This window comes from Gilbertella persicaria, assembly GCF_025201335.1.
Source record: "Gilbertella persicaria strain CBS 190.32 chromosome Unknown B0P05scaffold_35, whole genome shotgun sequence".
NCBI classification, from domain to species: Eukaryota; Fungi; Mucoromycota; class Mucoromycetes; order Mucorales; family Choanephoraceae; genus Gilbertella; species Gilbertella persicaria.
In genome coordinates this window covers 22152-37190 of record NW_026251996.1, presented here as the reverse complement: position 1 = coordinate 37190, position 15039 = coordinate 22152, and the positions used below count along the sequence as shown (strand labels likewise).

Here is a 15039-nt window from a genome sequence, read left to right as displayed (position 1 = left end):
CGCCTGTAACAAAGTCCTTTTGAGCGACTTGAAGGGGTTCTGTAGACATTCTATGTCTATGTTTGATGATTGTTTGAACAGAAAGCCAATCTAATAAACATTAATTTCGTGCACCATGCATGAATTTTTTGATCCAACTTTTTTCTACTTTTGCACCATGACTTTAATTTTTTTGCTCGAAATTGTTTTCCAAGTCCGCACAATTTATTTATTTTTATTGCACGAAACGAAAAATTATTAGTGCACGAATACTTTCCGAAAATACTGTAGTTGGATGGAAAAAGAATTCCAGGTATCATGAAAGCTTACAAGCCTGAGACAATTAAGCAAAGTCGAGCCAAACCTGAGACAAATTAAGTGGTTTCAGGCTTGAGCTATTTGGCTTGATTGCGTACACTACTCATCAGATATAACTTTCTACCTATTGCTCTGTTATATCTATAGTTCTATATATCTACAAGTTACGCTAGTATAAAAACCAATCCTTGAGACGTCACAAAGACATTAAAAAAGAAACGTAGGTAAACGCAGTGGCACTGCAAAAAAAATGCGGCTAAAGTGGATCGAACACCTGACCTTTAGATCTTCAGTCTAACGCTCTCCCAGCTGAGCTATACCCGCTTTTGTCTTGTTGACGTGTGTCTGATTTATTTGTCGTTGCTTTTGGGTACTCTATTTTGTTGAATAGCTCTTGATCTGTGTATGTAACTTGTCTTTTTGAAGGTGTTGGTCTATTAAGGAATAAAGTAGCTGTCGTTTGGTATAACTTTGGTAAGAATCGGGTCAGAACTGGTAGAGTTATGGCGGTTACAAGTTTGAGCCAATCGAAGTGCTTTAGTGATTCGACCAATCACAAGTATTGTAAGTTTCGCGAGACGTTCTGGGGAAATTCAAGAAAAGATGCTATGGGTATGAAATTTGATTGACAGATTGTATTTTCGCTCTTGACAAGTATTCTTTGATTACTTTAATTATTTTTATTATCCCTTCATTTGATTCTTTCTTTATTTTTGCTTGTTTTATTTATTTTCTTTTCTTCTTTTACTTTATTTTATCTTATTCGTTTATTTATTTATGTATTCTATCTTTGGTGTTCTTGGTGATTACTATTTCAAATTGTTTATCTTTGGTGTCACGATTGCTCTGTTGTTAATGGCTGTATAGTCTATTGTTCTGTTGTCAAACCTGTGTTCCCTCAAGAAAAGTTTATTTGGAAAGGCGATTAACTCAAGAAAGGCCGTACTTTGATATTCTTACGAATTGATAAGTTATCAAGGCTGAATTAGTTGATTGTTCACATTGTGTCACTCTCATAGTCCGTATAGTTAGATGTAGATCTAAATTCTTGTTGAAATCACTATTGTTATTTATATCATTGGTGTTTGTTGAAAGTTAAAAAGGGTACTTGATTACTCAAAATAAAAAAGAGAGAGAGTTTTTCTTTCTGATTAATTACAAAAATCTTGTTGCTCATTACTTCCTTCAAATTCTGTCTTTGAAGCTTACTAGTGCCTATACATTATATTTTTAAATTATATTTTTCTAGTGTGTCATTGATAGTTTTTACAGTCTGCTATCTTCCTTTGTTTTAATTTTAATTGTTCTATTTTATATCAAAGGTAAACATACTAGAAGGATATAACTTTGACATTGTGAAGTTGACAATTAAGTGTTGAAGTTTGATTTCAAAAATATTTTTGGATGACGTTGCAACTACTTTGATTGGATCGTTGTTTGAAAACAATTTCTACTGCCAAAATATAATCACTCAAAGTCGCTTGAAGCAACCCATACCATTTCTAAAAATGGAAGGCAACCTGAACACCAAAGAAGTTTCACAAACATTTACATTTAAGCGAAAAAGGTCACCTCACAATCGCAAATCTTCTCAAATCAATCAGTTTGATCAATTCAGTTTTTATCGAGTGATATTCTAAGTAACAAAATCATACGAAAAAGAAATATTGAAAACATATAAATATCGATATATTTTTAAAATAAAAAAGAAAGAACATAATCTTATCATTATCAAAAAATCTATTTGACATTTCCTCAAGTAAGAAGAAGTATTCTGGTATATCTTAGTCTGAAAATCGAATCTGTCTGTCTGTACTTGAAAGGAAGGAAAGAAGTTAAAAAGAAACTATTGTTTGGAAGTTGGAGAACTTTTGGCTTAACTGTCTCATATAACTGGTTGCTCTTTGGTAGAACACACCTGGTAGTTATCTGGAGAAGAATTTGAAGCATTGGTTAACGTGTCTATACTTTAGTTATATTTTAATTCTTGTATCTGTCATCTATATTTTTTACTATTATTATCATTTGTTGTACTGGATTTGTAAGTGAGAATCCTTTAAAGAAATCATGACCGTTTACATTCTGTAAATAGGCCTCTTTTGTTGATCCGCGTTTGATCTGATAACACCAAAACTACAATAAAGAACACCCTCAACTAGGACTGAATACTCAACATTATACCGTGACAAAATTTGGTGCGGCTAAAGTGGAAAAGAAATCACATTGCTCGGTATTCTGAAAAACATTATACAGCTTATTCAATTCTATACAACATATACATCACATTTTAACAAACTACATATCAATCAACATCATGTCAAATACTACTGAGAAAGGCAAATCTCGTGCAGATGATATCAACACAAATGTATCACCCTATTTGATGAAATTTATGAGCAATCCTACTGATTTCTCAGGTGATATCCGTCGAACTAATCCTATGACTTGGATTAAGAAGATGGAAAGAATCAAGAATTTTGGACGTCTTGATGATGAAAACATGCTTATCATTGCTGTTGACCATTTGGTTGATCAAGCAAATTGTTGGTTCAACGTTACTCACCCTGATCCTGAAAAGTTAACTTGGAATGAATTCAAGACCTCATTTATGGCCAAATACTGTAGTGGTCGTATGGAAGTTGGGTGGGAAGAAATCAATTCCATGAAGCAAAAGCCGGACGAAACTGTTGAAGACATTGAAATCAGAATGCGTGAACTTTATCAATTGGTCGGCGTCAAGGATGAAGCTATGATTAAGAGAACGTTTCTTAAGGCGATCAAACCTGAAATTGCTCTGGAAGTCGAAAGAAATGGCATTGAAGAAGAAACAAGTCTAAAAGAAGTTATCAAAAAGGCCATCAAGTTTGAAAGATTCTTGAAGAAATACCAGAACAAGGGGCTCGTCGCTATTCCCAAAAAGATGTCAAGCAATGCCAGTGAAGTTAGCTACAATCCTTATGCTCAAGTTGATAATTATGAACAAATGACAAATCAATCTACCTACTCTGATCCTATGAGTGAATTGATTCGTGAATTCAGGGAAATGAAGGTTAGCTTACTCAAGGCTACTAGCTCTGCAATCTCTGGCACAAACAACTACAACAAGCTCACTAATAACAATAATGACAAAAAACCATGGGCGTGCTTTTATTGCAAAGAAGAAGGTCATCGTAAAGCTGATTGCCCTAAATTCAAGAAGGATACTCAAGAAGGCAAGGTCCAAGAATCGGGAAAAGACAGAGCACGTCAGTAAAAACTGAGGGTTCTGACGTGCATTCCCAAATAAATCCCTCTGACTCTGTCCACGTACATTACATTGACTCCATTCCTCAAATGCCTATATTGAGTGCCACACAGAAAAAAAGAAGAATTGGTCCTGAAGGTGTAGAGAACCAAGCCGAAATCATTGCAAATTCTGTTCCTACTCAAGCTTCATCTTCCAATACTACTTTTGTCCACAAATTACCTCAAGCAATTCCGATTCCTGCAAATGTTAATTACAGCCAAGGTCCTCAGACAATTCATCCAAATGGACCAACACAAAATATTCAAAACCCAGGTTTTCAGGGACAACAAACCGTTGTGCCAGTACCTCAAGTACAACCACCAGTAGTTCAAGCTTCTCAGACCATTCAAACCAAAGGTAAAGGAAAGATCCAAAGAAAGAGAAAGCCTGCTCGTTATGTCAAGTTGCAAAAGACTGCAAGAAAAATATTGGCATCCTTGGGCGAAACTAATGCTGGACTTTCTGTGCTTGATTGGATGATGCTCGATCGCGAAGCTCAAAGTGATGTTATAGCTGCATTACGTAGCATGAGAGCCACTAAAAAGAAGAAATCCGCCTTGAATTTGATATCTGAACCTGGAACTGCTACAACTCCTATGGAAATCCATAATGCCAAAGGTGCAATGAACTGGAGTACCCTAGGTGAAGATGGAAGTGATAACGAAAAGGGCCAAGACCTATCAAAGAAAGAAAAAGAATGGGACACAAATTCCAGTGACTTTGATTCTGACCTTAGTTCTGATTGGGACACCTCTGATGAAGATGACACTGATATAGAAAGCACTGTAACCAGTACTTTACCGTATGATTTTAATATAAATCATGTCAGAACAAGTGCTCCTCTTCGCGCTCCAGTGCTCATCAATGGTCAACTCGTTGAATGTATCTTTGATACAGGGGCTGGTGTTAGTGTCATAAGTGAAGGTCTAGATGCTAGGTTGAATATCAAACCCACACATAGTGATGAAATGGTTTTAGTCTCTTTTGACGACAAGAAGCATCGTGTACCTGCAAGAGTAAGCGCAAATGTACCCATCAATGTCGCTGGCCACATCCGAAGTGAACATTTCTGGATACAACCACAAAACAGTGCAAAAACCTCTGACTTCTGCATAATTGGTACAACTTGGTTCAAACAGTATAAAGTAACAATCAGGATGCATGACAACACTATTTGCATTCCAGTTGGTGATGGTCGTATTGTTGAATTACAAGGAACCTCTGATCGTGACTTCTTACGAACAAACAATGATGTAGCTGAGGTCTATGCTGTTACTGTCTCTGGCAACTTAGATATGGAGAATGTCAATCATGTAAATGGCACGGTTGAAGTTAAGAGCTATGCACAAGACATCATTGATGAAGATGTCGAAATCCAACAATTGTTAACTTTTGAATACATCTCTGATCCTGAAATAAAGAACATTTTGATCCAGTATGAAAGCGTTTTTGTTGAAGTGAGTGGGCCTGGTTTGGTGAACTTTCTCGAACATGAAATCCCTTTGAATGAGGAAAACCCCACTCCTATCCGTTCGAAACCATTCCGTTTAACGTGGAACGAAGAAGACACACTCAAGCAAGAGATTAAGAAGATGGTAGATCTGAATTTGATTAGACCGTCCAAAGGCTTGTGGTGCAGTCCGTGTTTCTTTGTAAAAAGGAACAATGGTAAATTGCGATTGGTAATTGATTACAGAAAGCTGAACAAGATGACAGTCAAATCTGGATACGCTTTACCAATTATCGATCATCTGTTAGATCACCTCGGAGGAAACAAGTATTTTTCAGTCATCGATTGCGCAAGTGGCTTTTGGCAAGTTCCTCTGAAGGAAGAATGCAAGGAATATACTGGTTTTGTAACATTGCATGGATGCTATGAGTTTAACGTAATGCCCTTTGGTCTTACATCTGCTAGCAGTACATTCCAAAAAATGATGCAAATACTACTTTCACCCTACATTGGTCATTTCGTTTTTGTATTTATCGACGACGTGATAATATTCTCAAAAACCATTGAAGAACACCGTGAACATTGCAAGTTGGTCCTGGAGAAATGTCAAGAGAATAATCTTCGATTGAATTTGACAAAGAGTCATTTCCTCAAATCGAAAGTAGAGTACTTAGGACATAAGATATCTGCGGAAGGAATCTATCCTCACTCTCGTAACATGGACAAGATTCTGCAGTTTTCAACACCCAAGAACGTTGATAAAGTTCGATCATTTCTAGGCACTACTGGTTATTACAGGCGTTTCGTGGATAATTATGCCGCCATTGCCCAACCTTTAAGCAAGTTAACCAGGAAAAATCAAGATTTCGAATGGAATCAACAACAAGAAACAAGTTTTCAAGCATTGAAGCAAGCCTTAATGAATCCACCAATTTTAGCATTTCCAGATAAGGATATGATTCAGATCCTAACAACTGATGCTTCAACTAAAGGATTCGCCGGCATACTATCACAATCCCCAGATGGTACACACAAGAATGAAGTGGTAATATCCTATGTATCCAAAACGGTCTTTGCCACACAAATGAATTATGCTGCAGTTCATTTGGAAGGCTATGCTATAGTTTGGGCTGTTAGTCATTTCCGACATTATTTGTTGGGAAGACACTTTATTCTTCGAACTGATAGTGCTGCTTTATATCATATATTGAGATCCGAAAAACCAAGTGTGAAATTGTCAAGATGGGCCGCTACTCTACTCGAATACGATTTTACCGTGGAACATATCTCCGGCAAGATCAATCCAGCTGATAGTCTGTCCAGATTATTACCTGAGTCGCATTGATTAATGGATCTTATCCATACCCGTTTGGCTTTTGAACTCGCACGTATATTTCTATTTGGTTACCGGCTAAATGATATGATATAAATCATACCATTTATTTTTACTCATTCCTATATTTTATCCCATATTATTATCATCCCATAAATTACTCAAAAAGAATATCTTTGGTATTACTATTACGCTCTATCTTTTTCCTTTTTCTCAACTCTGGTGCTGTTCGGGAAGATGAAGTATCCATGGTTTCTCGCTCTCTTCTATTACTTGTTGAACAAGACTTACCCTGAAGATTCAAACAAGGTGGTGAAACAGAAGATAAGGCGCCATGCAGAAAGATACATTATACATGGAGAGGATCTACTGGAAAAATCTACTGGAAGGCGAGTGCTGCATGAGGCAAATGAATTGGAAACTCTGAATCGAATCCACAGGGAGAATCATCTTGGTGTACGAAACATGGCAAGAATAGTCAGTGATAATTTCGTCTGTGATGATGTGTATTTGAAGGCAAGGGAGATTGTCTCGAGTTGTTTAATTTGTCAAAAGCATGCAAGGCCTCGATTCACAAGAATAAATTTAGCAAGACCTATACGAACTCCAAGTCAACCTTTCTATTTAGTTGGTGTCGATGCTGTGGGGCCACTGGAAGAAACATCTAAGGGAAACAAATATATCTTGACTGGTATCGATCAGTTGACAAGATGGCCAATAGCCTTGGCAGTTCCTGACATTAACGAGGAAACCACGGTTCGATTTTATCAAGATTGTCTGATTTGTCTCTATGGTGTACCCCGATTTATACTCTCTGATCGAGGTGGGAACTTTATCTCTGAGTATACCAACTCTTTTCTGTCGCAAATTGCACTATGGCGGAAAAGTTAGTTACAAAACGTACAATTTTTGTTCGCAAAATTACCAATTTTTACAGCAAAATGGTTGTTTGAGAAATAGCTGGCATCAATTTTTCAACGTACAAAGTTGTTCGAAATGTTACCAAATTATTTGTACGCTTTTCGAACAATATTAGTAACAAAACAACTAAATTTATTGTTAGCTTTTCGAACAATATTAGCAACAAAACAGCAATAACTTGTTTACTTCTGGAACAACTTTGGCTACAAAACAACCAAGTTTTTTGGTGCTTTAGTTACCAACATTGTTCGTAATGTCACTTATTTTTTTAGGATTATTAGAAATTAGACGCTTATTATAAATGGAAAAAAACGATACTTCTACTAGAAATAGTAAAAGAAAAGAAGCACTACTTGAATCTAATGAAAACAGAAATATACAAGCGAGGCAAGAGTGTTAAATGAGCAATTCGCTTTGTCATTCGGAATTGAGACAACACTGATAGACACAGAAAATAATTTGTATGTAGTATATGATTTTTTAATAAAAAAAAGGAAAAAACCACCATCTTGCTATCCATCAAACTTACCTGACAAAGTGCATGTCTTGTACGGATAAATAGTCAATTCCTTTAGGTGAGCATTCTTTTTTGAGAAAAAAAAGTTAGTTTTGAGTGTATTGAAGGTGTGTAATAACATATCAGACTTATTATAAATCAAGAGACAGCAAGAACTTGTTTTGGAGTCTAGAAAAAAAAGGCGCTATGTTAGCTTTCAAGTAGCAAAAATAGATTAAACATACTTTGATTTTAAATGGAAGCAGACTAATCTCATTTAAACATATAGAACAAACAAACTAATTGAATTAGAACAAGGCAATGTCAAAACTCTTTTCCAAAACAACACTCATCAGTACCGGGACCAGGCGATGTGACATTCCATGTCAAAACTTGGAACAAAAAGAAACAAGTAGCTCTTATATGTTTACTTACACTCTAACTCTGGTTTCGACTTTTGTTTTTTATCTATATAAAGGCCCAGTAGTATATCAATTTTGTCTATGGTTATGTTAGAGAAAAAGAAACTACTGCGGAAAATGCGTTCTTCCATACCAATCAAAGAGGAGCGCAGCAATTCTTCAGATTGTTAAAAAAGCGCTGGAAGTACTGTCTAATTCTTAAGATGAGTAAGCCCATGAGTCGATGTTATGCAATCATAAGGTTTCAGAGAGTTTAAGCTTCTGGATGTAGGTTGAATTAGGAGCTGTGGACTTTATCTATAATATAAACGTTTCAAGAGAAGGTGATGGAAAAAAAATTGTTTTATTATTTAAGGTCATGACTATTTTTTGTTACTTCCTGTACACTTAGACTTAGCTGGTTGGCTTTTGTCTTCATTGCGTTTGCCCCTTTCCTTAGGTTGAGAAGAGGGAAGAGGTGGAGAAGGAGAACAAGGACGACAGTTGTTTTCCATTCCGAAAAAATGTCATCTTCAGAATCCTCAAATTTATCACCACAATATAGGTTTGCGTACTCCAAAGACGGCTTTTCACTTTGAAGAGATTCAACACTAACTTGTTTTTTACTGTATAGTTTTGATTCTTGTTAGGCATTTTAAAGTTTCATTGAATGCATGTTTTGCGTTTATTATACCTGATCCTATAGTTATTCTCTCTTTCAACAACAGAAGCCTTATTTCTTGCTCTATTACTTCTGTGCTTGTGTGTTTCGAAGAGCAATAGACCGGCTGCCCAGGAAAGCTGACATCTTTGAAGAGGAAAGCCATGAGTAGCTGCATTGCTTTCAAGCTTAAATGTGTAGTTTGCGATTAGAGCAGAAGACACTTCAGACCATAAAGGCAACACAGCTGCTTTGTCATTCTTCTTCGAAGCTTTCAGCAGCTCTAACTCCATTTCGTCATGGGTTTTTCTTGCGATCGTTTTGAGGATCCCGTAGTCATTCTCATTTGCTTTATCACCGATTAAAAGATCAGTGATATTTTTTTCTTTCCTGAATAAGTTGATCAGGGCAAGCAAACGCAACTGTGGCGTAACATATCTATGTTATCCATGAGAGCCGAATGCTTTTGTTTATTCCTCAAGTACTCTAGGAATGTCTCAAAAGCCCATCAAGTTTAGATTAAGAGAATTGGCAATACCGCCTTCTCTTGCTGCATTTTTCAGGAAGAAATAAAAGCTTATACATATCTTAGAGAAATAGCTTGTTTTTTACTTTATTGAGCTGCTTCAAGAACTTCACTGTTGATCTCATTACTATCACTTTGGGCAAAAGAGGGTGCTAATAAATGCATCAATCCCTCGAGTATTTGAGTCTATGATTCGATTTTTTGTTCGAGTTGGGAAACTTGTAGTTGCATTTGAGTGATTTTGTAAATAGTCGTTTGGTTCATATCTGTAAGACAGAAAGACAATTGCAAGAAAAACCAAAAAGCTATTTTTTGTTAAAAAAAACCTAAACAATTACTAAATATTCAACATAACTCAATATACTCTTTTTAGATGAGTCTCATGTCAAACTCTTAGGAGTGCATCAACGTATTGCATTGTGCAAACCTTTTTCTTTGTTTTTAATAAGAAACATTACTAGTATTATTGTACTTGTAAAAAAAAACAAAGAATTCTTCTTGCTCATAAAGCTACTATGATTGTCGCAGTACTTGTCGCCTCATAACTTTTATTGTTGACAAAACGAACAAGTTTGTTCCCCACAAACAAGAAAATTAATGATTTTGAATGATATGACTTGCTTTTTAGAAAAATAAAATAAAAGTTGTTGACATTTCGAACAACATTAGCAAAAAAGTTACTTTTTCTTGTTTGTTTTGCGAACAATATTAGTAAAGTCAAACAACTAATCCGCCATAGTGATAAAGAAAATATGAAATGAATAAAGAACACAATAGAGCGGAAAACAAATCCTTCCAGCATTGCTACAGACACCCTGCGCCAAACTCTTCGAAAACTCACCAACACAACAAGCAATCTGATTCGCCCGAAGATCTTGAACTACCATTGGACCAAACTTGTAACGACTATAACTCGACCAATTCTTAAGGGATATTGACCAAACAAATACCAAACGACAGCCAGCAAAACCAACCAACAGAACATATGCACCATTACTTATCTTAAATAGCAGTCTCTTGAGAAAATCAGAAAAATAGAGTACCCAAAAGCGACACAACCAAAATAAACATACGTCACGTTCCGCCCCGCTAGCTTGACGTACTCTATTTCCTAGTCAACAGAGCAAAACAACATTCACCTGAGACGCGCCATTTTTCTTTTCTACCCAACGTCTAAATTGCGCATTCGCTTCAGTCACCAACACGTCAGGCACAAAACGTTTTACACCCGAAGGGATGTACGGTTTCAATCTATCACCATTTACTGGGTGTTTGAGCCTCAAACTGTTTCTTCCCGTCAAATAGTAAGTACCCGACACACTGTTCACTGACAACACCTTGTAGGGTCCTTCCCAACGGTCACCAAACTTGTTATCCAGCACATCTACCTTGAGTAAGACTTCTTCACCGACCTCGAAAAGCCGACGAAACACCACCTTACTATCATAACGTTTCTTGTTCAACGCCTTTCGCTCATCGGACTTCTTTCGCGCTTCATCACGAACACTGACTAACTTTTCTTTGATTTGAACCACTCGCTCAATAACCGCTTCTTCTTCTTCACCCACAACATAGTCAAGCCTTGGTGCTACCCACACCGCTGGAGTCCTTATTTCATAACCAAAGACCAGATAACTTGGTGTATAACCTGTACTTGAGTTCACTGTGGATCGTAACACCATCAAAGCGGCATCCAAATATTGATCCCATTGTTCTGATTTAGAATCATCTCTAGCCAGTTTAGCCATCACCGAACACAAAGAACCATTTAATCTTTCACACATGCCGTTTGCTTGCGGTCTATAACTGGTAGTCATAATACCCTTACACCCCAATTGTTTCAAGAGACAATGAACATAAATGGAGATGAAGTTTTGACCTCGATCCGTCAAGCAATAATTTGGAACACCAAACGTCTTGATCACCTCCGAAAAATAAAACTCACCAGTGGTAACTTCATTTATTTCAGGCACAGCTTTAGCGACTGGGAAACGAGTTAAGTTACAGATACCCGTCAGGATATAACGGTTATTTTTAGATGTAACGGGCAAAGGACCCACAGCATCACAACTGATGGAAAAGAAAGGATGTCTTGGCGTCTTAACCACTACGGCTGGATTCGACCTAATTGCTTTGATTCTTGCTCTATACTGACATGTTTCGCAGCCTTGAACCACTGTTGTTACCAATTTCCTAGCATCCTTCAAAGAGTAAAAACGAACAACCTTATCCAAGGTATTTAAAATGCCTGAATGATCTTCTTGGTGGACACGAGTAACCGCTTCCAAAGCATTCCCTTCATGAAGTACTTCACGGTTAGAGGACCTTTCCAACAAACGACCATCTTCGCCAATATAGAGTCGATTTCCCTGGTATTTGATTTTCTTCTTGATACTTACACCAGCATCCTTAGGAAAACTTCCATCCACCAGAAAATAATACAGGGATAGGAACCAAGCAAAAGCTATAGCCATAGAGCAGATACAATTAAATAATACAAGACTTCTTATTTAAAGGGGATGTTTTAAGATAAATTAAGGTAAGCAATAAGTAATAAAAGTATAAAACCCAAGTATACAATAAAATTATCGAAAGAAAAACGTTCCTTTCTTTATTTATTACAAAATATAAACTTATATATCTTATCCAGATTTAAACACAATAATAATTCATCTAAACTAACTTGTTTATATCATCACCGCGATCAACTGCATCTTTATATTCTTGAATAGTGATAAATCTTGACAACGGATCAGCCAAATTTTCAGCAGATTTCTTAAAACAAATGTCAAAGTTGTATTCCAAAACCATGGCAGCCCACCTGGTTAACTTCATAGTATTCTTAGCAGGACGAAAGATGTACAACAAGGAATGATGATCAACCACCAAAAGGAATTTTCTATTACCACGAAGAAAATGCTTGAAATATGTAATGCCCCAAGCTACACTCATCGCTTCTAAATGATGGATGTGATATCTTGTTTCAGCACCACGTAACCCTCTGGACGCATAAGAGACCACTTTTTCATTCTTCATAGACTCCAAATCGTCAACTTGAGTAAGCACAGCACCAAGACCTTTGAGACTAGCGTCAACATACAACACAAACGCACGTTCCTTGTCAGGGTAAGCCAAACAAACAGAACTTGAACACAACGCAACCTTGAGTTTTTCGAATGATTCATCTTGCTCCTTGCCCCAAACAAAATTAACATTACTTCTTGTAAGCTTTGTCAAGTTAGAAGCAATTGCAGCAAAGTCCTTGACATACTTTCTAAAATAATTGCAAAGACCTAAGAAACTTCGCAACATGGATGGATTCCCAGGCCTTTCAAAAGTTTTAATCTTGTCAAGATTTCTTGGACCAGGCATAGCCCCTTTGGACGACAAAACATGACCTAGGTACTCAGTAGAATCTTGACCAAACGCACATTTCTTTCTCTTGAGCTTCAAATTGGCTGCTTGACAAGCCTCAAAAACTAATTTCAAATGAGTGATATGATCTTCCATGTTCTTGCTATAAATGAGAAGATCATCCAGAAATACCAGAACAAACTTGCCAATGTAGTCCTTAAATACAGTGGTTACATTAAGTGTCCCATAAAACTCATTTGTAAGCATAAATTAATATATTTTCGTCGTATTGACCTTGTGTTAGTATCAGAAAAAGCACATCTTTTTGCTGGTTACTTCAATTTCCCTAATTAGTAAGAGATACCATTTTTGGACAACTTAGGTAAAAAATGACGTAGCGTTTTCAGAAAAATTTCCTGCAAAACCTGAATACCTTATTTTCTTCGGCGAATAAGCATTCTCAATCGTGCGTTTTCCACATTCTTCGGCAAATCCTAGCACAACCTACCCAGCTACATATAGATACGGCAAGCTTCTCAGAAAAAAATTCTCTTTTCTTCATTCTATATACATACCTTTTCTCCTTATTATCATGCCTTACAGCCTCCCATACGATAAACGAAACAATGTCAAATCTGCACTTTTATCTGGCAAATCGATTCGTCAGGTCTTAAAACTAACAGGTATTGCCAAATCAACAGTTTCTCGTATTAGAAAAGAGTTGCCAGAAATGAAAACTTGCACTGGTACCGGTAGACCATCAAGAGTAGGTCATCTTACGGCTTGTTTGCTACGAATAAAAATCCGAACTGGAGCATTGAACAATGTCAAAGAAGTCCAAACTTGATTGTCTGGACAGGGTATTGCTTTGACGTATAGTGGAACAGTCTCTCTGATGAAAAGGGTAGGATTATACTCAAAGCTTAAGTAGAAGAAATTTTTTTTGAGAGTTTCTTAGCTTTCGAAGAGATACAAATGGGCCTTAAAATATCGTAACTGGTCCGCAAATGAGTGGAAGAGTGTCGTTTTTACCGACGAGACTTAGATCAATTTCTGGGGATCAGATGGTGCAACATACACTTGGCTACAGCAAGGGTTTAAAGCGAAACCCCATAACTACAAGCTATTGCTCAAGCATGGAGGTGGCTCTCTGATGATGTGGGGGTGCATGACATCTTCCGGAGTAGGATATGCCTCTCGAGTGCTTCAAAAGACAATGGATACCGATTGCTATTTGGAGATTCTAGGGTCGTCATACCTAGATACATTGGAGTATTATAGTATGGATCCACAAAAAACTATCTTTCAACAAGACAACGACCCAAAACACAAAGCAAAGGCTACCATTTCTTGGCTTAAAGTCCACAAAGCCCACTTTATTGCTGACTGGCCACCTAACAGTCTCGACTTGAACCCAATAGAGCATCTTTGGAAACAGTTAAAGTGCAAGCTAGCCGGATATGATACAAAACCAAAAAATCTGGACGAATTGTGGTCAAGGGTCGAAAAAGAATGGTACAAATTTCGCAAAGGTGACATGGAGGCATACTATAGCAGCATGCCTCAACGTATAGAAGCAGTCATCAAAGCAAAGGGCGGTTATACAAAATTTTGAGCATTTCAAATAAAGAATAAATTTTGGTGAAACACAAGTTTTCTCTCTTTTGAAAATGAAGCGCTGTTATTGGATGCATTTAGGAGTAATTAGCAGTGTGATTATTACTGTCAATGTCTAATTAATCTATGTGCCAAGTTTTAGAAGGATCTGCGGAGTTTTTGTAGAGAAGGGTAAAAAAACAGGTTTTATGGGACACTTAATGTAACCACTGTATGTCTGAAATAACCCTTTGGAACTCTGAGACCCCAGAAGTGATACCCATGGGCAAAACCTTATACCTGAAGACCCCTCGCTTTGTCACAAAAGCCGTATATTCAGCATGTTCCGGATTAAGAGCCAATTGATGATAACCTGAAGTACAATCACAAGACGAGAATATAGTAGCCCCAGCAACAGCCTCAGTCAATTCAGCCACAGTTGGAGTAGGGAAATTTGTACACAAGATCATCTTGTTCAACTTGCGATAATCAATCACACACCTCTTTGTACCATCACGCTTGTCAACTAGAAACGAAGGAGAAGAGAAGATTCCAGTAGCTTCTTCAATCAAATCTAGCTCCAACATTTCATCCACATACTTGTCCATCGTTTCTTGATCATCCCAGCTCAACCTAAAAGCTCGAGACTTGATTGGAACAGCACCCTCCTTGAGATAGATATCCATTTGATACCCTTTAATTCTTGACAGACCTGAGA

The 15039-nt window shown here is 37.0% G+C and overlaps 1 non-coding gene across 1 annotated transcript; it reads right to left on the bottom strand.

The window, feature by feature from the left end:
* Window positions 1–548: 548 nt before the first annotated feature.
* On the bottom strand, window positions 549–621 carry B0P05DRAFT_t76. Its single transcript has one exon. It is a non-coding gene; the product is annotated as a tRNA-Phe (tRNA).
* Between the last annotated feature and the right edge of the window lie 14418 nt (window positions 622–15039).